The sequence below is a fragment of the Lepidochelys kempii genome, unplaced genomic scaffold, assembly GCF_965140265.1.
Source record: "Lepidochelys kempii isolate rLepKem1 unplaced genomic scaffold, rLepKem1.hap2 scaffold_54, whole genome shotgun sequence".
Classification (NCBI taxonomy): Eukaryota; Metazoa; Chordata; order Testudines; family Cheloniidae; genus Lepidochelys; species Lepidochelys kempii.
This window is the reverse complement of record NW_027333639.1, coordinates 613,912-638,044: the sequence shown is the minus strand read 5'-3', so window position 1 is coordinate 638,044 and position 24,133 is coordinate 613,912. Positions and strand designations below refer to the sequence as shown.

The following is a 24,133-nucleotide window of genomic DNA, read 5'->3' as shown; positions in this document are numbered from 1 at the left end:
TGAGTCAAAGGGATTCCATTCTTCCCCCAGTGGCACTGTGATTCTCCTTTTTCCCCAGCAGCCTTAAACTCTATGGCTCAGACAGAAGCTATCTTATCTCAGTGCTACCCCTTCACCTCCCAAAGGGTCACATTCCCCAGTGTCCTCAGCTTTCCATGCTTAGGAATCACACTTGGATTTCTCTGATTCTAAATTAGAGTTAAAGCTGGAGATGAATGTGTCACTGACCCACAGGGGGGATTCAAATTAATCCCCAATGCAGTGTGACCATTCTGAGTTTAAATCCCGGTGTCCATCAACAGAAGTGGCTTCTGGGCTTTTATTTGCCAAACTTGCTTATTTGCCCATGGGAAGGTTTTGTTTTTTTGGTGGGATTTTTTTTCTTCATTACAATGATGCTAAAACTTTTGTAACTAACATGACCTAATAGTGAGGGATTGCTGAGTGGTGGCTTAGCAGAGAACATGATGTGAAAATCTATTTTGATTTAGAGTCATCAGATGTAACATGCTCTGGGATTAAATTTTATATGAACTTCATATCCTTCCCCCTGTAACGTGGGTTTCTCTCTCTTTCCTGAAGGCCATTTGGTCACATAAGTGGATATTAGTTTTGTTTGACAGGCTATAGCTGATACTTATTATGGTTTTCTTGAGACAAATTACCATGGATGAGAATAGTCATTTCTTCTATTTTTTTCCTTTCCCCAACCCTTTGCCAGGAGATTTTAGTGTTTTTCGAACAATGGGAATGATAAATAACCATTGGCACAAACACTGATGGGCAAATGTCAGAGTCACCATCTGAAAGGCAGAGAATGAAACAGAGCAGGAGATGACTACATGATCCCTGCAGTGACATGAGATACAGCCAGGTGGGGGAGAGTGTGGGAGATACAGCTCTGAGAAAGTGCAGCGTTTGTACAGCTGATGCTGAGAACTTGGAACTCATTACACAGGGGACAGAGAGAGGAAATATCCTTGTGGGGTGAAGCCATCACTGAAATACAAAGAGTGTAAATAACATGAGAAGAGGGGTGAGCAAGGGTGTGGGGATGGGCAGGGGGCTACCAATTTCTGGGATGAGGTTGGGCAGCAGTGGGAAGGAAACGGAGGTTTTCAACAGGCCTGTGTAGCCCTGAAGTCAGGCCCACCCAGTCACCAAGGCCACAGAGAAGGGAAGACCTTCATAGCCCAGCAGGGAACCCTCCCCATCTACCACAGTGTCCTGTGTTGGGATTAAAGGCACTTAAACATGATCATTGCCTCGCTCATCCCACCCGGGGACTTTTAGATTCCTCTGCGATCCACAACACTCCCACTCAGCTTCCACCTAACCCTGTAGGTGCCTAAACTGCCTGGACTCCTACATTACTGCTATAAATGTTCCTTTGGTGCCTAAGAGAAGGTGCCCTGCTGCCTAGCTCTAGCTGCTCCAGTGCTTATCTTGTGCTGAAGCTCCAAGCCAATCCTCAAATTGAGGGAAGATGGGTGCTCCGCTGTATCTCCCGCCTGATCCAGGGGGTGTGCTCTGATGCCTAACTCCCCACAAAGTGGGAGAACGATCACCGTGCACCCAGGGGTTAGGTTGCACATCAGGCATGGAAGAAAACCTGGTTCCAGTCTCCCCTCTGTCTGGGGAGGTGAAGGGATCCATATAGGGGTCTCTCACCCCTCCAGTGACTACACCAACCACTGGATTATAGAGTCATTCTTATTCCTTATCAGGACTGGTTAATATTCAGTTATTGAATGAAACGGAAACAATTTCTACAAGACAGACCCACATCAATTGGGTATTGCTACCCAATTCCTCATACTTCTATGCATTCTGCAATCTGTGTTTTGAACTAATAACGATACTTTTATTCTCCAAACATAGAAATGTATTAAGTGGCAAAAAGCAGTGCAGAAAAACAATGTGCAAAAAAGTGCAGGCAATGTAAACAAAGCTTTAACATCAATTAACAGAGTGGAACTTTAAAATTGGAAATGCAGCAAACATTTCTGTCCATTTCAGCAAACAAATGCAGGCTGCTGTGGCTACACATGGGCAAACCATGCTTTGCACAGGTTAGTGTACGTGAAGCTGTGGTTTCCCTTGCTGTCCCCCAGCATGGAGTGGTAGGGGTTAGGACGTGGCCTGAGATGCCACATGAAATGTTGGGGATGTAGGGAGCTGCTAGCATGGAGTTCTCCAAGGACTGCAAAGGGTGGGGAGTCTGGGATTTTTGGACCTTTAGGTCAACCAGTGTCTGCAGTATTTGGATTTGTGGCCTGAGAAGATCTATGATGTCCTGGTTCATCTCCTTCTCCTTGTCCTGCTAGGATTTCTCTCTCCTCTCCTCTCTTTACTTCTCCCTATTCTTGGTCATATTGGCCCTCCAGGCCCTTTGCTCACAGGCCAGTGCAGCACTGGCTTGCAGGACCTTGCTGAATATGCCCTCTCTAGTCCTCTGCTTTCTCCTCATCAGTGTTGGGCATTCTGTGGGTGTGGAGAGGACACCCCTTAAGGCTGCAACGGCAGAAGCTGCTGATTAAACACAGACATGTCATTGGATTTACAGTCACAATGGAAAGGGAGAGAGAAGGCTCAAAACGCCCATCCCTTATTCCCAGAAATGCTTTTAATAAGAAAAGTTTATTGACACTTCAGCTGTGGAGCACCTCTGCACTGCACCGCTCTCCAGTCCCAGTCATGGTGCATATGGCTCCACCAGTGGCGAGTGAGGAGATGGGCGGAGGAGGAATTTTGGTTCCATGACGCAATAAAATTTCAGACTCTGTTCCATGGGAACAAGTGCAAGGCAATGCCACTGAAGATTGGCAGGATGGTCCACAGGTGGTGGTGGTGGTTTAAGATGATCTCTTATTCCTGAGGGTAACAAAGGATCAGAAAGCATAGCTCCTACTGATGTCCTGAAGCCTGTATGCCACTAACCTGTTTACTGAAATGGTGCCAACTGAACTCATCATGGACTAGCGTGGCAAAGTGTCCTACCACAGAGGAAGAAATAAGGCAGCCCTCCCTAGAAGCCTTTGGGAGAGGATTTCAGAGCATCCTCATAAAAGTTTAATCGAGATGTCTCAGGAGGCTACAAAGAAAATCCCTATGTACATAAACAAAGTGCCCCCCTTCCCCTATGCTTAACCTAGCAGCGGAATAAAAAGCACATGTCAATTCTAACTCTGCTTGTTGTACCTTTACTTCTTGTATGAATAAAACAGTGAAAAGTCAGTACCTGTGGCTTGTTATCTTGGGGATGGGCCAGGCACCATCTTTAAATTTAAACACTGTAAGGAAAAATGCATAGTCACGCTTTCCCAGGGTACCTTCCCATGCCTTAGGCCCACCCATGCTTGCCTGGTATACTGGCTAGACTGCTGGTGGTGTCTTCACCAGGCCCTGGCTCGTGGCTTGGCTGGAGCCTCCTGCTGCGTTTCCTCCCCCTCCCCCCACTTCCTCCTCCTCCCTGTTCATGGCAGGGGTCTCTGTCTTGGGCTCCTCTGAGGTATCCACAGTGGTTTTGTGGGGTCTTTTCCAAGGCTGGCATGATGCTCAGTGTAACAGCTCAGCACCAGATCGGGCGTTGCTCTCCCTTGCCTTGTGGTACAGCTGATGCAGTTCCTTTGATTCCATGCAGCATTCCTGCTGATCCCTGTCGTATCCCTTCACCTGCATCCCTCATGCAATCTGTTTGTGTTTCTGCAGCTGGTCCATACCTGGACTTGCACAGCCTCTTCTCTCCCACAGGCCCAGGAGACCAAATACCTCCAGTCTACACCCGGCAGGAGCACATTTAGTGCATGGCACTGGCATGGTCAGCTACACACAATGGCAAGCTCCTTGTTGTCCTTGCCAAGGAGGACAATCAGGAAAAGGCATTTCAAAAACACATGGGAGCTTTTGAAAGGGGTGGTGGCTTCCAGTCTCTGTGACCCTTGGGCAGTAGGGTTTACAACTGTGACCAGATCTGTCACTATCACAGGGAATGGGACATTCTGGGACAGCTGCTGGAGGACTATGAGGTCGACAACAGGTCATGAAACAGAAAATATCATATTGCCTCTGTATAAATCTATGGGACACCCAAATATTGAATACTGCATGCAGATATGATTGCCTTATCTCAAAAAAGATATATTGGAATTGGAAAGGGGCAACAAAAATTATTAGGGGTATGAAACAGCTTCCATATAAGGAGAGATTAATAAGACTAGGACTTTTCAGCTTGGAAAAGAGACAACTAAGGGGGGATATGATAGAGGTCTATAAAATTATGACTGGTGTGGAGAAAGTAAATAAGGAAGTGTTATTTAATCCTCAGAACACAAGAACTAGAGGTCACTGAATGAAATTACTAGGCAGCAGGATTTAAAACAACAAAAGGACGTATTTCTTCACACAACACACAGTCAACCTGTAGAACTCTTTGCCAGAGGATGTTGTGAATGCCAAGATTATAACAATGTAAAAAAAGAACTAGATAAATTGATTGAGGATAGGCCATCAATGGCCATTAGCCAGGATGGGCAGGGATGGTGTCCCTAGCTTCTGTTTGCCAGGGACTGATTACTTGATGATGACCTGTTCTGTTACCTCTGGTGCACCTCACGTTGGCCACTGTCAGAAGACAGGATACCGGACTAGATGGACCTTTGGTCTGACCCAATCTGGCCGTTCTTATGTTCATGCAGTGCCTACACTCACACTGTGTAGACTGCAATAGGTTGATTATGGCTCCATGCCATTTGGGAAGGTGGTTTTACTGAGTCACTGTGATGGGGCACTTACAATGGCCAGAGACAAATTTGAGTGTAGACACATGCACAGATGAGTCAACGTAAGGCGACTTGAGTTTATCTAACTTTGTAATGTAGACCAGGACCTCCAGACAGAAGTTGTGTTTTCTATCTTTGTTATTCTTTTCTCTCCCCTTTTTTGTGTAATTATTTTGTCTGAAAGGAAGCAGAATGAAATTCCACTGACATGAACCGCTTCAGCCCATCCCAAGTAACATGTTTTCTTTTTCACCAAAGGGACAATTAATACCATCTTTAATACCATCTACAAATCTATCAAATAGAGGATTTTCCCTATAAAAGACCCTGTACAGCTAAAGGGAATAAAGAATATTGTTACAATGGAATTAAGCCAGCAATAACTTGACACCAAACCTCATACCACACAGTCAGGGCATTTAAAGGGCTTCCCCTGTGTGTGGATTCTCTGATGTCTGATAAGGTTTGAGTTGTGACTGAAATTTTTTCACACTTGACAAATTTATGTAGTATTGAGGTTGATCTCTTGTGTGATTTAGAGCTGAGCTCTGGATGAAGCATTTCCTGCAGAGGAGGCATTTACAGGGTCTCTCTCTCTGATATTCTCCGGTGCTTAATAAGGTTTGTACTGTGACTCAGACTTTTCCCACACTCTGTGCATTTATATAATGTTTCCTATGTGTAGTTCTGATGTGTAGAAATCTCTGACCTTTGAATGAAACATTTCCCACAGTTTAGGCATTTGTAGGGTCACTTTCCTATGTGTGTTTTCTGATGTGTAATAAGCTCTGAGCTCTGCATGGATCTTTTCCCAGAGTCACAGCATTTATAGGGTCTCTCCCCAATGTGTGTTCTCTAATGTCTAAGCAGGTGTGAGCTCCAACTGAACCTTTTCCCACATTCGACACATGTTTTTTCCCTCTTCTATGCCGTTTCTCTGCTGGCCTGTGGTTTTCTTGTGGTTCAAGGATCCTCTCCTACAATGAATTAATTTACCCACTTTCTTCACTGAGTGCTTTCCCAGCTGTATCTTTAAGCTGTGTTGGTTTCCCCAGACTTTTCCCAGTGCACAACTGCTGGGACACAGAGAGAATTCAGACATCAGTGTCACAGAGTCCCCGGGTGGTGCTCTTGAACTGCTCCCTACGAAGCCAGTGAGGACGCTGGTGAGGTCTCCTCTCTGTGAGCAGACTGTCTTCAGGACAAACAGCTCACACAGCTTCCACCTTCCTGGGTCTGACATTGGAGCATTCAGCATCCTCTGCCCCTCCGTGCACTTCCCACAGCGAGTCCGCCCAGGTGGTGTCCTGGGGAAGCCAGAGGGTCCTGCACCCCAACTCCGCAGTCAGACATGACTCTCAGCCAGCCAGTAAAACAGAGGTTTATTAGATGACAGGAACATGGTCTAAAACAGAGCTTGTAGGTACAGAGAACAGGACCCCTCAGCCGGGTCCATTTTGGGGGGCAGTGAGCCAGACAACCACGTCTGCACTTCACTCCATGACCCCAGCCAGCCCCAAACTGAAACTCTCTCCAGCCCCTCCTCCTCTGGGCTTTGTCCCTTTCCCAGGCCAGGAGGTCACCTGATTCCTTTGTTCTCCAACCCTTTAGCTCTCACCTTGCAGAGGGGAAGGGTCAGGTCATCAGTTGCCAGGAAACAGGGTGTTGGCCATTCTCTGTGTCCAGACCCCTGCACACACCTGCCCTCTAGGGCTCTGCAATGATCATACACCCTTACCCCACCACCTAGATACTTAAGAACTGCATAGGGGAAACTGAGGCACCCCCACAATATTCAGAGAAAACATTAAGAACAGTCCCACTTCGTCACAATCAGTCATTGCCTGTGCCATAGGCACCAACTCTGTGGGTGCGCTGGGGCTGGAGCACACACAGGGAAAAATTTGTGGGTGCTCTGCACCCACCGGCAGCCAAGCTCCCCACCCTCACCTCCTTCTCCCCCCACAGCGCGCCATGTCCCCACTCCTCCCCCTCCCTCCCAGCGCTTCCTGCCCCTCTGCCCCCTAACAACTGTTTGGCAGCGCTTAGGACTTTCCGGGAGGGAGGAGGAGGAGCGGGGACGCAATGCGCTCAGGGGAGGAGGTGGAGAAGAGTCAGGACAGGGACGAGGACTTGGGGGAAGGGGGTGGAATCAGGGCGGGGCGAGGGCAGGGCAGGGGCGGGGCCAGGGGCAGTCGGGGGGTCGAGCACCCACGGGGCAGAGGGGAAGTTGGCACCTATGGCCTGTGCTAGGGTTAAAGGAAAGAAAAGGGAAATTGCAAAGAAAGGAAACAACATAACACCTGTTGGGGAAACTGAGAAATTAGATTCTGCTTCCACATCTCTTCCAAACACCCAGAGGGAAGTAAAGTTTTCGGACGGGTGGGAAACCATGAGTGACGGCTGCCAGAAGACACCACACTATAACTAGTGCAAAGCAGACAAATGGAGCTGATGTAGCCGGGGGCCAAGCATCAGGATGTCTCACGTGGATTCATGACTTGCCAGTGATAAAAACATGAAGGCTCTAATTCAGAAAAATGGCCTAGTTTGGGGCACCTGCATTTCTCTTTCCCAACTAGAGACCTGCAGGGCAGGTGCTCCAGGGCTGTTCAGCATCCACAGATGCAGGTGGAGTCAGTGGGAGCTGCAGGTGCCCTGAGAACCAGGCCCCAGGTGCCTAAAGGTCAGCACCCAATGTCTAGACCCTAAACTAAAGGCAACTTGTTAAATCTGGACCAAGCCCCTCACTGTGCTCTGGTCCCGTATAGCAGCTTGTCTGGGCCAAATGGGCTGTAGGAAAGGAGAAAGCCCCTCTCCCACGCTGAGGGTTCCCTCCCCCACAGCAGCTGCAGGCACAAGGCATGTTCCTGAGAGGGCTGGGAATGAAGTGGGGGTGGTGAGGGTGGGGTGGATGAGGCCTAGAGGGACATGGGCAGTGTAAAGCTGGGCCTCTGGTACTCTGCACGCTGGCTGAGAAGAATGGGGGCCATTGTCATAGGGATGTAACTCTGGCTGGCTTCAGAACTTCCTTAGCCTGAGCCAAGGTCTGCACCGGCCCCTGCAGCCACGGAACAGCGGAGTCACAAATTGCCTCCCCCTCCTTTAGCCAGTACAGCTGGCCCACTGATCTAGCTTTCCCCCACCTCAATTTTCACATTGATAAAATTATTTTATTATTATTCCTATTTCTGCGAATGGAGGACGAGGGCCCCATAGTGCTGCTCTCTGTAGAGACGCTGTGTAAACAGACCCAACGGCTCACAGTTACAGCCAGGATTTCACAAACACTTAACATCCCGTTAGTGTTAAAGGGATGTTAAGGAAAAGTTAGCACATGTGACTCCATTTTGGTTTGGGGCCCACCATTGTTTAAATGCCAGCACATCATACACCAGGAGGAGTAATCCTTAGATATTGAATCCCTGTGAAAATCCTCCTCCTTGTCTCCAGCCTGCCTTGACTCCTAGTGTCTGCTTTTTGTCAGTCTCTAACTCCCTGTCTCTTGGCCTTGATGTGAGGCCTCCCATCCTGATAATAAAAGTTACTGATGCATAGCTTTAGGACCATGCTGTGTAATTAACATACTGGTATAGCACGAGGAATGCACCAAGCAGGGATAGGTGGTAGATAAGACAAGGGTTTGTTTATTGGCTAAGGTTTCCGATGCACGAGGGCAACATGCTTTGCTAAAAGGTATATAACCTTTGTATAATCTGCATTCAGGGTCCCCTCCTGGCTAGCAGGGGGGCACCACGCTCGAGCGTAATAAACTTAGTGTCTTTTAGGAACTCTGCAGTTGTGGACTTTGTTTCTGTGCCTCAGCCTAGATTCAAACTGTGCGTGTCCTATCAGGTATAATTCGCAGCACTGGTGTGCGTGTCCTATCAGGTATAATTCGCAGCACTGGTGTGCGTGTCCTATCAGGTATAATTCGCAGCACTTGTGTGCGTGTCCTACCAGGTGTAATTCGTAGCACTTGTGTGCGTGTCCTACCAGGTGTAATTCGTAACAGGGACCAAAGAGGTTAAAGTTACTTTATGCCAAAGTCTTTGCAGGTTTTGGGTCTAGGTTATGACAAAAAGCAGTAAGTCAATGAGACAAACCAACTGGGGTCTGAATGGTGTGTGTTGGTGTGTGTTGGGGGGGGTGGTGATGAGGGAAAAGTAAATCTCTCTCACAGATTGTTTGTCCTGGGATGGTTGTGATGCTCATGGATATTGGTTCCATTGCTGGGAAGTGCCTGAATGAGAAAGGAAATAGAAGGTTTTAGACCTTTTTATATTAAATACCTGAGTGTGTCTCGGTCTGTTTCTGTGTCATCATTAAAACGCAGTTTTATGAGTTCAGAGTGGTGATGCTGTTATAAATATGGAAGCCTGAAATCTCGTCTCTTTTATCTGTCCCCCCTGCAGACACTCTGCCGTCTGCACTGGAGACAAAAAGAGGGGAACCCCTAGGACCACACAGAGCGGGTGAGATTTCAGCTGGAGATTGTCTTAAAATTATGAGAAAATTCCAGTGAAAACATCTTCATGAGATTGCAGCTAAAGTTACCAAGCAAACCGACAGCGACCATGACACACACACAGCCCTAAAAATAACACATTAAACAGTAAGGAGATCCAGGGGCACTGGGTGAACCTGGGGGCCACGCCCCCCCCCACTTTTAAAAGTGGGATGGTCAGGCCCGACCACTTTTTAACATGGGTATAGTTTGGGGGCGGGAGGCCAAGTTCCCCTTCCCCCCCTCCGTCCCAAACGGCAAGCCTTGGGCAGGCATGCAGCGTTGTAGGCAGGGGCTGTGCTTCATGGCAGGGCAGCTGTTCAGCTTCCCTCTGTGAAGCGCAGCCCCTGCCCATGGCGCCAGCCTCTTCCCAGTGCCGGCCCCTCTCAGTGGCTGCACCCCTCCTCCTCCACACCCAAGGCCCTGCCCCCGGCCAAGCCAGAAGCCACAGCTGGGCTGCCACCCAGGGAGCCTGGGCTGCAATGGGGAGCCACGGTCCCTCCACCTGCCCTGGGTGGCACACTCCAGGAAGCAGGGACATGGGCTGGGGGCTGCTCTCAGGCCCCCCAGAAATCCACCCAGAACAGGTGGAGGTCAGGGGGTCTCCACAGCAGCCACGGTTCTCAGCCTGTCCAAGGGGTGGGGCCTTGGCAGGAAGAGGAGTGGGGTGGGGCCACGGAGGGGGCAGGGACACAGGCAGCAGGCCCTGGTGCCACCCCCCAACTCCCACCAAGGCTCTGAAACTCCTGGGGAGATCCCAAGTTGAAGTCACATAAACATAGGGTGACCAGATGTCCCGTGTTTAAAGGGACAGTCCCTTTTCTGGGACTTTTTCTTATATAGGCACCTATTATCCCCCACCCCCTGTCCCATTTTTTCACAATTGCTATCTAGTCACCCTACATAAACACTCCTGACACCAACCTTAGCGCTGAGTTCATGCCTATGCTGAGGAACAGAAACACTCTCCCTGAGCAGCACCCGAACAAAGCTCTCTGCCCTGAGGGCTGACACAGCCCTCTGCTTTACCCCGGTACCGGGCGTTTGCCCCATCGCTCTTCTCCAGTATACTACCTTTCCTTTGGACAGGGCTGGGCTCTCCCACTGGAGCTGCTCACTGCTTCCTGGACTGGGGAAATGCTCTCCCTCTGATGCTGCCAGCTGCTCCCGTCTCTCTAGGCTGGGGATGGGGCCACGCCGTGGCGACGCGGGGGTGGGGCATGAGTGGTCACACGTCCCTCCCCACAACGCACAGGGGGGGCAAGGGGCCAGCAGGCAGAACCAGAATGGAAGAGGCGGGGTCAGAGCCTTTCGTCTTCCAGTTCTGGCCCCGCTGCCCGCCTTGGACGCTGCCCAGTACAGCGCAGTGGCTGGACTCTCCCGGGCAGCCGCTGCACTGCACCAGGCAGCATTCCAGGGAGGCAGCATGGCCGGAGGCTGCCTGGGAGAGCAAGAGGCTGCAGCAGCAAGGGGGTGGCTTGGACTAGCTGCTGTAAATGTAGACAAACTTGTCTGTCTTAACAGTTGGCTGAACACGAAGTAGGACTGAGTCGACTTGTCGGCTCTAAAGTTTTATATTGTTTTGGTTTAGAGTGCAGTTATGTAACAAAAAAAAAAAATCTACATTTGTAAGTACAACACTCATGATAAATTTGTTGGTCTCTACGGTGCCACAAGTACTCCTGTTCTTTTTACTCATGATAAAGAGATTGCACTACAGTACTTGTAATGAGGGAACTGAAAAATACTATTTATTTTATCATTTTACAGTGCAAATATTTGTAATCAAAAATAGTAATATAAACTGAGCACAGTATACTTTGTATTCTGTGTTGTAATTGAAATCAATATATTTCAAAATGTAGAAAAACCATCCACACTATTTAAGAAATTTCAATTGATATTCTATTGTTTCACAGTGTGATTAATCATGATTAACTTTTTAAATCACAATTTTTTAGTTCATTGCGTGAGTTAACTGTGATTAATCGACAACCCTAAAATAAACCATTAAAAACAACAAAGTTTTTTTAAAAAAAGCAAAATAGAAACAAATACAAAACACACTGAACTTCAAAGTTCCCCTCCCCCTGGATCGGCTACAGGATTTGAATCGTCTCTTCAGATCCCCAACGCGCACCCCACCACTTCAGCTCTGGGAATACAGTAGTTGCTGTGCTGTGTGTGGATCAGCCACCAGCAGGGACAGGACACATGCTTTGCCAGTGGGTTACACAAGTATTTGCTAGTCATCAGTAGAACATTTTTGATCAGGACTCTGGGTTCCTATTGCTGACTCCTCTGGTTGGAGGGTGAGGGAAGCTCCTTAAAAGTGTGTGTGTGTGGGGGGGGAACCATCACCCCTCCCCCTGCACTGCCCCATTCCTGCCACCCCTGTGCCATCCCTTCCCCTCAAGCTCCCACTCTTGCAACACCCCTTCCCCATGAGGCCCCACCCTTGCCTGCCCCTTCCTCCATGAGGCCCCCTCCCACTGTTCCTCACTCTTATGACCAGTAAAAAGTCTTTTAAAAGTGATGGGGCCATGGCCCCCCTATTCTGGTACCTCTGGTGTGGTGAAATGGTTAGCAACAGGAAAGCCAAAGAACATATATTTGACACTTTGAGACTAAAGCCAGTGGGGATGAGTAGCTAATACCTGGGGCTTCCACACTAGAGACCCTAGTTCTAGTCCCCATTTTGACCTTGTGCAACTTCTCTGTTAACTTATTAGCACACTGGGCTGCAAAGGTGTCCAATACTAGATTGCGTTCTAGGGCTGGAGATATGAAGTCTTGGTCAGCCATAAGAGCTGGGAAGTGTCTGCAAACACAAACAGCACTCATTAGAAGTGAGATGATTTTTACTCACGGCTTCTGGCTTGTTTCACTGTACCACAGCCCACGTGTTTTGTCCTTGTCATTGGAGAGCATCCCCACTCCCCCATCCCACTGTTCCACTAAGCAGTCTGGGAACTGTCTCATTGGCAGAGTCAGCTGCAAGTCAAGTGGACTGAGGGATTCATCTCTCCAGCCTCCTCCTCAAAGCTCCTGGAGGCCACTTCTGTCAGCCAAAAGTAACTACATGTCACATGTGTCTGACTGATGACTACAATTCTCAGGCAATACGTTCACCAGCTAAAAAAAACCCAGAAGCAGTGAGATCCTCTGCCTGAGCTCATCCACCAGAGCGGACAGCCTCTGACTGCCAAGAAGCAGGAAGACTGACTGGTTAGAAGGAAATTTACAACCGTGTAACCAGTTAGCCTTACATACTCATGACAATGTGTCTCATCACAGTATGAGTCAGGATCTGTAACAATATTGTATCCCATTGCTCATGAAGTAACCAGCTGCTTCCCCAGCAGCATCTCTGCTCAGCACGCCTTTCCCATTGCAGCTGCAGCTCCTGTTCTGGTTCCAGAAGGCCACTCCCCAGATTCACTGTTCATCTGATCTCAAAGCCACTTTGCTGCAATAGACTCTTGGATGCAGTGCCTAGCCATGAAAGAGCTGCAGAATGAAGGAGTGTGACTGATGGCTAGAAATCTCCAGCCATGCATTATCCAGCAAAACAGGAGCAGTGCTGGCCTTCCTCTTAAAGAAAATAATTTCAGTTCACACCATCCAGCTGCAAAAACGTATGAATTCCACAGTGCAATGCATTAAATAACTGCAACATTGTACCAGCTGTATGGCACCCCTTGTAACTAACCACATCCCTGGCAAGTGCTCCATTCTCACCACAGCTGGAGTTCCCTTTCTGGTCCAGGTGGCTGCTCCCCAGAGTCACCCAGGCCCCCTCTGTCTGTCCCCAGATCTCCTCCTGAAGCCAGACTGGACAAGTGGCCTGAGAGCCTTGGGGCCTGGAGTTCTCTGGTTAGCCCATCCCCTGTACAGAGTAGGAGCCCTAGGGCCAGCTCCCTGCACATCCGCTGCCATCTGCAAAGAGCCAGGAGTCCACAAGAGCTGGGGAGACTGTGCAGGGAAACCGAAGCAGTAGCCACCAGGCTAAGAACAAATGTGACAGCTGCCCTCTTGGCCAGCACAGAACCAGGGACCCCTATAGCTCTGTTTATCCCACACCCTGTGCAGTGCAGGACCCCTAGTGCAAGATCTCCTCACTCCCACTGCCCTTGGCTATTGGGCCCCAGCCCTCACCCAGAGGACAGGAGCTTGGTCTCCGTGGGCCAATGAGTCCCTGGTGTCTCTGCTGGGGCTGACAAAAAGGGACAAAATCAGTTCGGGCCTTGCTAGGTATGGTTGTGTGAGAAGGGGTCACCTGCCCCACTAGGGCCCAGGCTGAGATCCCAGCACATTCCAACCTGGCCCCCGAGCCACTATCAGATGGACATTCAGCCTCTGTATGCTGGTGCAGGAGGCATTGGGTCATTGCCCTGGGGGAAGCTGCTGGGGGAGGGAGATTTCCTGCTCACAGCCTCAATGGTCTGGTTTTACTTTAATTCCCCACCAGATAAGGAGACTGACAGAGACTGTGGGTGAGGGAGAAAGATTTGTGTCTGTTTCTTCATCCCTTCCTCCACATTCTTATTTACAATGTCACCAGAAAATGAGAACAGGCATTTGCATGGCATTTCTGTAGCTAGCACTGCAATGTATTTACGTGCCAGATATGCTAAACATTCGTATGCCCCTTCATGCTTTGGCCACTGTTCCAGAGGACATGCTTCCATGCTGATGACACTTGTTAAAAAAATAATGCATTCATTAAATTTGTGATTAGAACGAGGGAATCCCTAGTGGAGAAGCCGGCCTAGGGAATGCAAGCAGAACTGGAGGGAGATGGGAGATGTGTCCAGTAGGTGAGCACAGAAAGCAGCTGTGTATTCAGAGACAGCCTGAGCATTTTAGAGCAGGCCTAAAAAATGATACACTTTCACTCCTGTCTACTTCTAAAGGGGAATCTACAAACCCCATACTGAGGTTTTTAGGGGGAGGGGAGCCCCTCCTGCCTGCAAGCAAGCAGCCTGATCACACCCCAACACAGCTGCCTCTACTACCAATAACAGAGGCAGGCTCCCACAGCTGCAACCAGTAAGGGAGACAAGACCTGCTATAAAAGGAGAGAGCACAGAGACAGTGGGCGGGCATGGCAGAAAGGGCTGGGACAATGGAGTCCTCTTACTATTGGGCTGTCTCTAGAGACACAGCCCAAAAGAACAGATGCAAACTGCTAGGCCTCATTAGATCCTAGGGGCCAACCGAAAAAAGCCAATCGGGGGTAGTAGAGATCCCCTTGAAAGACCACATCAGGGACTGTGACATCACCATTATCACCTGACTCTGCACAGACTGACCTAGTGACTGGGGGGAGGGTCAGTGAGATGATAATCAGAAAAATTCCATGCGTGTGTCCATCTGTTCCCTAATCTTCCTTTCCCAGGTTCTGGCTGCAGATTTTCCCCAGACGCTTCACTCAAAAGCACACTGGTTCAGATGAAAACATAAAACAAGATTATTAACTACAGAAAAATCGAAGTTGAATATAAATTATATCAAACAGATCAAAGCAGATTACCTAGTAAATAAACCAAACCTCAAACTAAGCCTAAAAGACTAGAAAGTTTGGATATGAACTAACAATTTTTCATCCTGACTGATGATACAATCAGACTTACAGATGCTGAAGGCACAAGCTGCACCTGCTTTGCAGCTTGAGCTCCCCTACCCCTGTTCCAAGTCATTTTCTTTCAGAGCTTCTTTCAGGTGTTCAGCAGTGGGAGAGTGAACAACCACCAATGAGGTCACTCCCTGCCTTACATAGCTTTTCCATATGGCAGAAACCCTTTCTTTCAAACTTGGTTCCCAGACCAGTTTGTGGAAAAACACAGGTCCCCAAAACAGAGATCAGTGTCATGTGGTCTGGTCATATGCCATGGCATACCTTGCTGAGTCACAGCACCCATTGCTCATAGGCTGTCTGGAGCGTTCTCAGGAAGGCTCACCAGGTGGGGGATAAGATTCTCCTAAGGCCTAGTGTTTCCCCTGATGGCCCATTACCTAACATAGGCCCTTCCCAACGCGCTGTCTAGACTGGAAGCATCTTGCCTAGTGCGTGTCGCCCAGGTGTAACTACATTTGAAATAAAGACACATAGGCTTTGTCTACACTAGCAACATTAAAGCACTGCCGCGGCTCTCCCAGCGCTCTAAAAAAACCATCCCCACAAGGGGCGTAGCTAACAAGAGCGCTGAAACTTGCATCGCTCAAGGGGGAGCTTTTTCATACCCCTGAGTGAGAAAGTTTCAACGCTGTAAAGTGCCAGTGTAGACAAGGCCATAGTCACGATTCATAACTGCAGATACCAAAATGATACATGCTTACAAATAGGATCCTCATATTCAGCAAATCAGAACTTTTCCAATGACACCTTACATGACCCATCTTGTACAAAATGCATCATAATTATGCCATAATAATATCATAGCAATGTTACAATGACGAGTATGAGGTGTAGTGTCAAAGGCAGTTTCTCTCTCCCTTCCCCCAGCAGGTTCCCAGGAGGCAGGAAGGCCCATCAGTTCAGCAGCCAGGGCTGCAGCAGGGTGGAGGGGCTGACTGGGACTTCTCCTCCTCTGCCCGGGGTTTGCTTAGACCAGGCAAAGCCAGAGGGTCACTAATCAGCTGCTGCTGGAACCTGCCCCTAGAGGCAGGCAGTTGGAAACCTGGAAGCCAAATGCCACTGCGGTGTGTGGTAATTAGGAAATGGAGTTTTTACTGAGGCCAGCCCTAATCAGGGCACTGAGAGAATTTCTCTCCAGTGTGGAGGAGTCTCTGATGTCCAATATGGTGTTAGCTCCAACTGAAGCATTTTCCATGCTAAGGACATCTGAGAGGCTCCTCCCTGTGTGGATTTGCTGATGCTTGATGCCCTGTAAGCACCAAATGAAGCTTCCCCCCACATTCAAGCTCTTTCTTTTGTGAACTATCTGATGGGGAATAATGCGTGAGCTCAGACTGAATCTTTCCCTGGAGTTACTGAAGCTTTTCCCACAAACCAAGGGTTCTCTCTCGTGTGTGGACTGTCTGATGTCGAGCAAGGTTTGATCTTCAATTGAAACTTTTTCCAAAGTTAAAGCATTTATAAATTCTGGCCCATGTGGATTCTCAGATGTTTATGAAATTATGAGCTGGGACTGAAGCTTTTCCCTTCATCCAAGTATTTATGGGGTTTCTCTCTTGTGTGGATTCTCCCATGCTTAATAAGGCTTGAGTGCTGACTGAAACTTTTCCCACAGTCCAAGCATTTAAAGGGTTTCTCTCCCGTGTGGATTCTCCCGTGCTTAATAAGGCTTGAGCGCTGACTGAAACTGTTCCCACAGTCCAAGCATTTAAAGGGTTTCTCTCCCGTGTGGATTCTCCCGTGCTTAATAAGGCTTGAGTGCTGACTGAAACTGTTCCCACAGTCCAAACATTTAAAGGGTTTCTCTCCCGTGTGGATTCTTTCATGGCTAATAAGGCCTGAGGTCCGACTAAAACTTTTCCCACAGTCCAAGCATTTATAAGGTTTCTCCCCCGTGTGGGTTCTCTGATGTATAATAAGGGCTGATGGTGCACTGAAACTTTTCCCACACTCAAGGCATTTATATGGTCCCTCTCCTGAGTGGATTTTCCTATGGCTAATAAGGCCAGAGCTCTGACTGAAACTTTTCCCACAGTCCAAGCATTTATAAGGTTTCTCTCCCGTGTGGATTCTCCCGTGCTTAATAAGGCTTGAGCTCTCACTGAAACTTTTCCCACAGTCCAAACATTTAAAAGGTTTCTCTCCCTTGTGGATTCTCCCATGTTTAATAAGGCTTGAGCGCTGACTGAAACTTTTCCCACAGTCCAAGCATTTTAAAGATTCCTCTCCCATGTGTGTTTTCTGATGTACAATAAGGGCTGATGGTGCACTGAAGCTTTTCCCGCAATCAAGGCATTTATATGGCTGCTCTCCTGTGTGGATTTTCCCATGGCTAGTAAGACCAGAGCTCTGACTGAAACTTTTCCCACAGTCCAAGCATTTATAAGGTTTCTCTCCAGTGTGGATTCTCTGATGTACAATAAGGGCTGATGGTGCACTGAAGCTTTTCCCACAATCAAAGCATTTATATGGCCTCTCTCCCGTGTGGATTCTCCTGTGGCAAATCAGGCCTGAGAGCTGACTGAAGCTTTTCCCACACTCAAGGCATGTATAGGGTCGCTCTCCTGTGTGGATTCTCCCGTGGCTAACAAGGCCTGAGTGCTGACTAAAAGTTTTCCTACACTTCAAGCATTCATAGGGTCTCTCTCCTGTGTGGATTCTCCCATGCTTTATAAAGCCAGACAGCCGACTGAAGCTTTTCCCACAGTCCAAGCATTTATAGGATCTCTTTTTTTTGTGATTTGTCTGCAGGGCTGTGGTTTCCTTGGGACCATTGCCTCCTCTCCCACATTCAATGGATTCATCCACTTTCTTCCTTGGGCTGTTTCCCAGTTTTCTCTCTGACCTGTGCCAATTACTCCAGGCTTTTCTCTGTTCCAAGCACTGGGAAAAATTACTGTCAGATCTCAAAATGGTCCACTGCATTTCCAGTTGCTCAGGACCTTCCTGCTGTGGATTCCCCTCTTCGTTCTCACTCACTGTCTTGTCACCTGCTGGGGGAGAGAGAGAATCCAGTCAGGAGTCATTGCCTGGGCTGGTCAAAAGGACAGAAAGGGGAACAGCAAAGAGGAAAAACACAATACAGTAACTGTTGGGGAGACTGAGAAACTGGATTCCGCCTCCACATCCCATCCAAACACTCACAGGGAAGTGAAGTCAGGGAGAAAACTCCTTACAGCTAACAGGGTGGGTGGGAAACCATGAGCGATATCTGCCATGATGATATGACACCTCCTGACCACAACCTGACCTGGGTGAGATGAGGCAGAACTGAGGGGGCTCACAGCACATTTTGGAGATTTTCAGTTTTTTCCTTCATTTGCCAGTTTCTGTGTCAGTATCACAGACTCCTCACCTGTGTGGGTGTCTCTTGGGATCTTCCTTTCCTCAGAAGCTTGGAGATCCGGGACCCACGGCTCTTCCCCTGCTTCCAGCTGGGTGATCAGGTCAGGTTTGGGAACGGGGAGTCCTACTCAGGGGGTGAAATCAGGCATGAGCAGAGGGCACGGAGGATTGGTGGAGTATTTATCACAAAGGGCACATCTTGAGTTTAACCTGACCCCATGATTTGCTGGGGGGTTGTGGGATCTGAACAGATGGGAACATGGTCACTGAACCCCCCTTGGAATTGGGCAGTGTCTGGAGGGGAGGGAGAGTTGTCACACCCTCACTAGGAGTTTTCAGGATCTGTGTGCTCTGGGGGATTTGCTGAGGCACATGCAGCTCTGATGTTAACCCCCTGCCTCTGTTTAAACCTCAGAGCCCTCCCCACATATGGAGCTAGTCCCATGAAGAAAGATACAGAGAACCTGTTTGAAATGAGAATTAATGCAGAGAGGATAATACTCTGCTTCTGCCCCCCTGACAACTGGAGGGATGGAGATGAATTAGCATGTCCATTAGCTCCATGAATCCCTTATCCTATTGGAGGGGGTTTGGAGGTGAACGGTTCTCTAACCCTGGAGCTGTGGACTACGTGACCCATTCCCCTCTAATGTAACTGACCAGGGAAGAACCTGACCAGGTGCAGAAATACAGGGCCCCATGGCTTCAATAGCTGAGGGGACAGGAATCCTTACCCAGTGAGGTCACATTCTCATAATTCTCCTGCATGACGTCCCTGTAGAGAGCTCTCTGACCGGGGTCCAGCAGAATCCCCTGCCCCTCCGTGAAGTACACAGCCACCTCCTCGAAGGTCACTGGCATCTGAAACAACAGGTGCTCCCCACTCAGTGCCTGCTGCCCCAGCCACAATCCCACTATTCATGGGGGAAGAAGCCCGAAAATGGGACAGCTCTGGGAGGGCCAGAGGAGCAGAATCCCACCCCCACCCTGCTCAGAGTGGCCAGGAGGTTCCAGGGAACAGAGAGAAGGGGAGAACTCCTTGTCCCTCCCAGCAGATGGAGGAGGGCAGGGTCTTCTTATTTATCACCCACCTACTACACACAAGCTGATGTGGGAAGCAGTCCCTTTGTATTTCACCGCAGTCTCTGCCTAGTGGGTTCAGGCTCCAGAACTCTGGTCTGTTTTCCCAGCCCCAGCCAGGGGGTTATTTCCTGTTTCAGAAACGGGGGAATGTTCACCCCGCCAATGGGCCTGTTAATAAATCAGGTCCTAGGCTGAGCATGTCCCAGCAGGTTTAACACACCCTGTCCCTTCCCTGCCTCACCCTGTTTGTTTCTGCCCCTCCCCCTCTACAGTAATCCTCCCCACCAGCTCCCCCCAGAATCCCCTACCTGAGCTGGATCCACCACATCCATTTCCCTTCCCTGTCCCCTAGGAAGATGGGATGATCTGGAGCAAAACGGGGTTGTTATTCTGCAGCCTGTCAGGGTGAGAAGGGAAATTGGGGAGGTTTCTGAATTAGCGTTAGTCCCTTTCACACCCCGATTCCCCCCACGCTCTTTCCCTGCAGACAGACACTCTAGACTCTGCCATGCTGGGAAAACCCTCAGTTACCTTATTACAATGAAGACCTGATCTCCCTGCCCCCTGAGACTAAACCCATGAGACACTTTTAAACCCTCCCAGGAACAGAGTCTCTGAGCCAAATGCTAGAAAAGAGCAGAATCAAAGATGCTGATTTGGGGGATCCCCCCTGACACTGTCCCCAGGGCAACACATTCCCCAGCAGCACAGGGACGAGGCAGAGGCAGGAACTGGCTTTTCTTCCCTCTGCTCCTCACCTTCTCCTCAGGAAAGTCAACCTGCCCCAGGGTGCTGCAGGGAATGGAGCTGGGCAGGGCAGGGAGCTTGGAACCTCCCTCCCCACTTATTGCTCCTGCAGCCCCTGCCAGTCTCTCCACTCTCCCCTCTGCATGGAAGGGCTGGTTACTGTCCTGCCATTCCTGTTGGTGCTTCCTCTCCAATAGTTACTGCCACTGCTAACAGTGTGCACCTGGGTGTGTCGGGGCAGCAGCTCTGGGTGTTTCGGGGGCAGCAGACACCTGGGAGCAGAGTTGGGGCAGAGCGGGCGCCATCTCTGCAGAGTCACTTTCCTGCCTATAGGTCTCTCTCATCACCTGCACTCTCTGGCTCAGGAGTTGATGCCAGCAGAGTCCAGGGCTGCCCTAGAGGGCTAGTTCCAGCCACAGGAGAAAGTCCCCCCTCGGCTGGACACAGAGGGGCTTTAATGATGGTCTGTCCCAGCACAGACCCCGCTGGGGAGCAGCAGCTGCTCAGTCTGGACTCCCAGATCACAATGGAGGCAGCATCATGTGCCCCAGGAAGCTCAGCCAGCTCTAGGGTTCCAGTATCCTTAGTACGAAGAGAGAGACTGACACCAGCCTCTTTGGCCTTAGCAATTACCAGAGCCCTCTGGTGGTGGCAGCTAATAACCAAGCCTCCCTGTGCTGCCCCTGCAGCCCCCAGGGACAGTCAGGCCAATGTTGATTTCATTTGCCCACCTAGACTCATAGTGGAATTGGAGACCCAGTTCAAACTGGTATTTTATACATTAACCGGAACCGAATCTCAACCATAAATTTGTTTTACTGACTGAACCTCAACAGAACTGAACAAAAAAAAAAAAAAAAAAAGAGGGTGGGGGAAGAGTGCTGTTACCAGTTAAAATAAAGATTCAGCATTTTTTAAGCTCATTATATGAAGAAAAAAAACAACCCTACAGTGATCTTATTTTCATTTAAGAGAAGCTAACTAGCCAATGGGCTGGTGATGGCTCCCATTCTGCCCCAGGATAGTGAGAAGAGAATGAGAATAGAAGGGGGCCAGACCACAAGCGCAGGGATGGAGAGGGGAAGCTTGGGAGCTGCCTGCACACCATGGGAGGTAGAAGCAGGGCCAGAGGTAGGTGAGCCACCTCTGAGAAGTCCCTCTGGGGAGAGAAGAGGTGGGATGCTCCATAGGCCCTGAAGTTCATAATAACTCTTCAAGTCCAAGGGCAAAGGTTAATGGCTCCCCAACCTTCGCCTCTTAGACAGGCCTCCTTCCACCACTCCCAGCCCCTGGGGCAGCTCTTCCCTCCAGTTGCCGCACTTGAGGCAGGGTTCATGATCCAAGCTCCCTTCCTCAGTGAAGCCACCTGCAGGGCTCCCTCCCAGCCTCCTCCGGGCACTGTCTGATACCCACCCCCAACCCCCCACCCCTACCCCAGATAGATACGTTTCTCTCATATGTATATCTTGATCCTAGACATCAATTCCCACTGTCAGCAGAGGACAAAGTCAAGGCAAAATTTCATTATACCAAAACATGGATAAAGATGGAAATGTTTGAGTCAGAAGTCAGAAATAATGATATCACAGAACCAATGTCAGACACGTCTGAAATTGAAAGACGAATTGGAACTTATGCTGAACTCTTGTGAAACCTCTAAAAAGGAAGCGATATCTGGACAAAGGCAAGCCCAAAAAAGGATTGGGCAAATTCCTGATTCATTCGCAGATGGGCCACATCACCATAAGAAAGAAAACATACCAAACTACTGGGAACATCTGAAAAATGTCACGCCCAAGCTAAATCAACTAGCAACTGGCAGTTCCAGCAACACAAGTGAGCGTCGAAATACAATTTCCAGGCCTCAAGTGTATCCTTTCACTGCAGAGGTCCAATATGACAAAGCAAATGTTTAAATATTTTTTTTAGGTTTCTCAAACAGATTGTTTAGGAAAAATAATCACATATATTTGACAACATAAAAACACATGGAAAATTCATGTAAAGCTAGTTACTAAATACATAAATAATCAAAAATCAAAACAGTTTCCATTTTAAATTGCAGATCTTTCTTGGATTTACTTCTACTAAGATTGAAATAGGATTTAAACCGGTAACTGAACTTCTATTTTTGTTTCTTTGGGTGGCTTGAACCAGAAATGAAACCGAACCTACTGAATGGAACTGAACCTCAATCAAACCAAAACAAATACCAGTTGGATTCCTTGCCTGCTGTTGCTAACAGTGACTCTGGTTTGACACAGAAATCAGAGCAGGAACCTGTTCAGTCCTGTCAGCCTCAAACATTTATCATTCAGGAGTCGGACCCCACAAATAATGAGACTGTCTTAAAAAACCCCCAAGACTAAGGGCCTGTCTACACTACCGTTGGAGATCGGCAACTTCAGCTACATGAATAACGTAGCTGAAGTCAAAGTACTTAGATCTGCTTACTGTGGTGTCTTCCCTATGGTGTGTCGACGGGAGACACTCTCCCATCGATTTCCCTTGTGCTTCTCCTTGAGGTGGAGTACCGGAGTCAACAGGAGAGTGATCGGCGGTCGATTTATCGCATATTAGATGCGATAAATCCAGCCCCTGCTGAATTGATCACTGCCCCGTCCATCCAGCTGGTAGTGAAGACATGCCCTAAATTAGGAGCAGGGAGTGCGTGTGCGCATGGGGGTGGGGGCGAAAGCGTAATATTTGCCTTGTAAATTCTGAGTAGGGGGAGGTCCACTGCACCCCGCTTGTTTAACCATTACTAGGGAAAAAGATTCCCCACTGCCTGCTGGGCGGGGCAGCCCCATCCCCCTTTCCTACCCCATGGGCTGGGGGAGCTGCCATTATATCTCTCACCATCCCCCTCCCCTCTGGCTCTCCCTTCCTCAGCCCATCTCCGCTTGCTCTCATATTCTCCCTCCAGCTTCCCCAGTCACCCCTCCCCATATCCCCCCACTCAGAGTTTCCCTCTATTCCAGCTCTGTTCCCCTGAGCCCCAGAATCCTCCCCCTGCTTCCTGTGTGTTCCCTCAGCCTCCCTTCAGCAGCCCCACATCCCCACGGCCCTAACACCCCTGTATCCCTGTCCACCCCCCCCCCCACCCTGCCCCCTGCAACCCTGTTCACCCCTTCCTACTCCCTCACACACCCCTGTTCACCTCTGGCTCTCAGAGCCCCCTGCCCCTCTTCAGTCCCCTTCTGGCTCCCCACATGTTGCTGTCCCACCCCTAATCCCTCCCACTCAGGGCAAACCATGGGAGCTGGCAGCCAGCTTTCCTCTGCCCAATGCAGCGAATCGCGGCCAGCCCAGCTGGGAGCAGCCTGGGGCATCCCCCTGCCCCTGCAGACAGGCTGCTCCGGGGGCAGCGCTCCGTGGGGAGGGGGAGGGGGAGGGGGAGGGGGGCAGGTCTCACCTTCTCGCCACGTGGGGCAGGGCCCTGGGTCCCAGTAGGGGCGTCGGGACAGGCTGGGGTCTGTACTGGGAGAGTCTCTCGGGGAGCAGCAGCAATGTTCCTCCCTCGATAGGAAACCTCCCCCGCCTGCAGCCAGGGCTCTGGGGTCCCCAGCGGCGGCAGCAGCCGAGGCCCTGGGGTCTTGCAAGGAAGGTGGGTTGCAGCGTAACAGAGTCACTGCAGAGACGGCAATTCCCTTCCTGCGGCCAGGCTGCGTGACCCCGGGGATGGCTCCGTCCGGTGCCTCCTGGGTCCTAGTGAGATCGATTGCACTAGGTTTGGCCTGCGTGTGTGTCGGTTATTGTTATTATTTATTGTATTGTCATCCCCTGACCCACCGATGGGGGGTGGGGGTGGTTAGTGGTCAATTGCCCAGGGGCCCGGTGATTTAAAAGGGCCCGGGCAGATGGGATAATTTTTATTTAAAAAATACATAACTAAGATTAAAAAAGACCATCCCCCTGCCCCAGACCTTCCCTCTCTGGAGGGCCACATTCGCTAGGAATAGGCAGCTCCTCTCAGCATTAAGGAGGCATGATGCATAGAAGGCCCCCTGTCAGTGGGCAGACAGAGAG

The 24,133-nt window shown here is 49.6% G+C and overlaps 1 pseudogene; it reads right to left on the bottom strand.

Moving 5' to 3' along the window:
* Nucleotides 1–9,693: 9,693 nt before the first annotated feature.
* Nucleotides 9,694–23,768, bottom strand: LOC140904637 (uncharacterized; annotated as a pseudogene).
* Nucleotides 23,769–24,133: the final 365 nt, after the last annotated feature.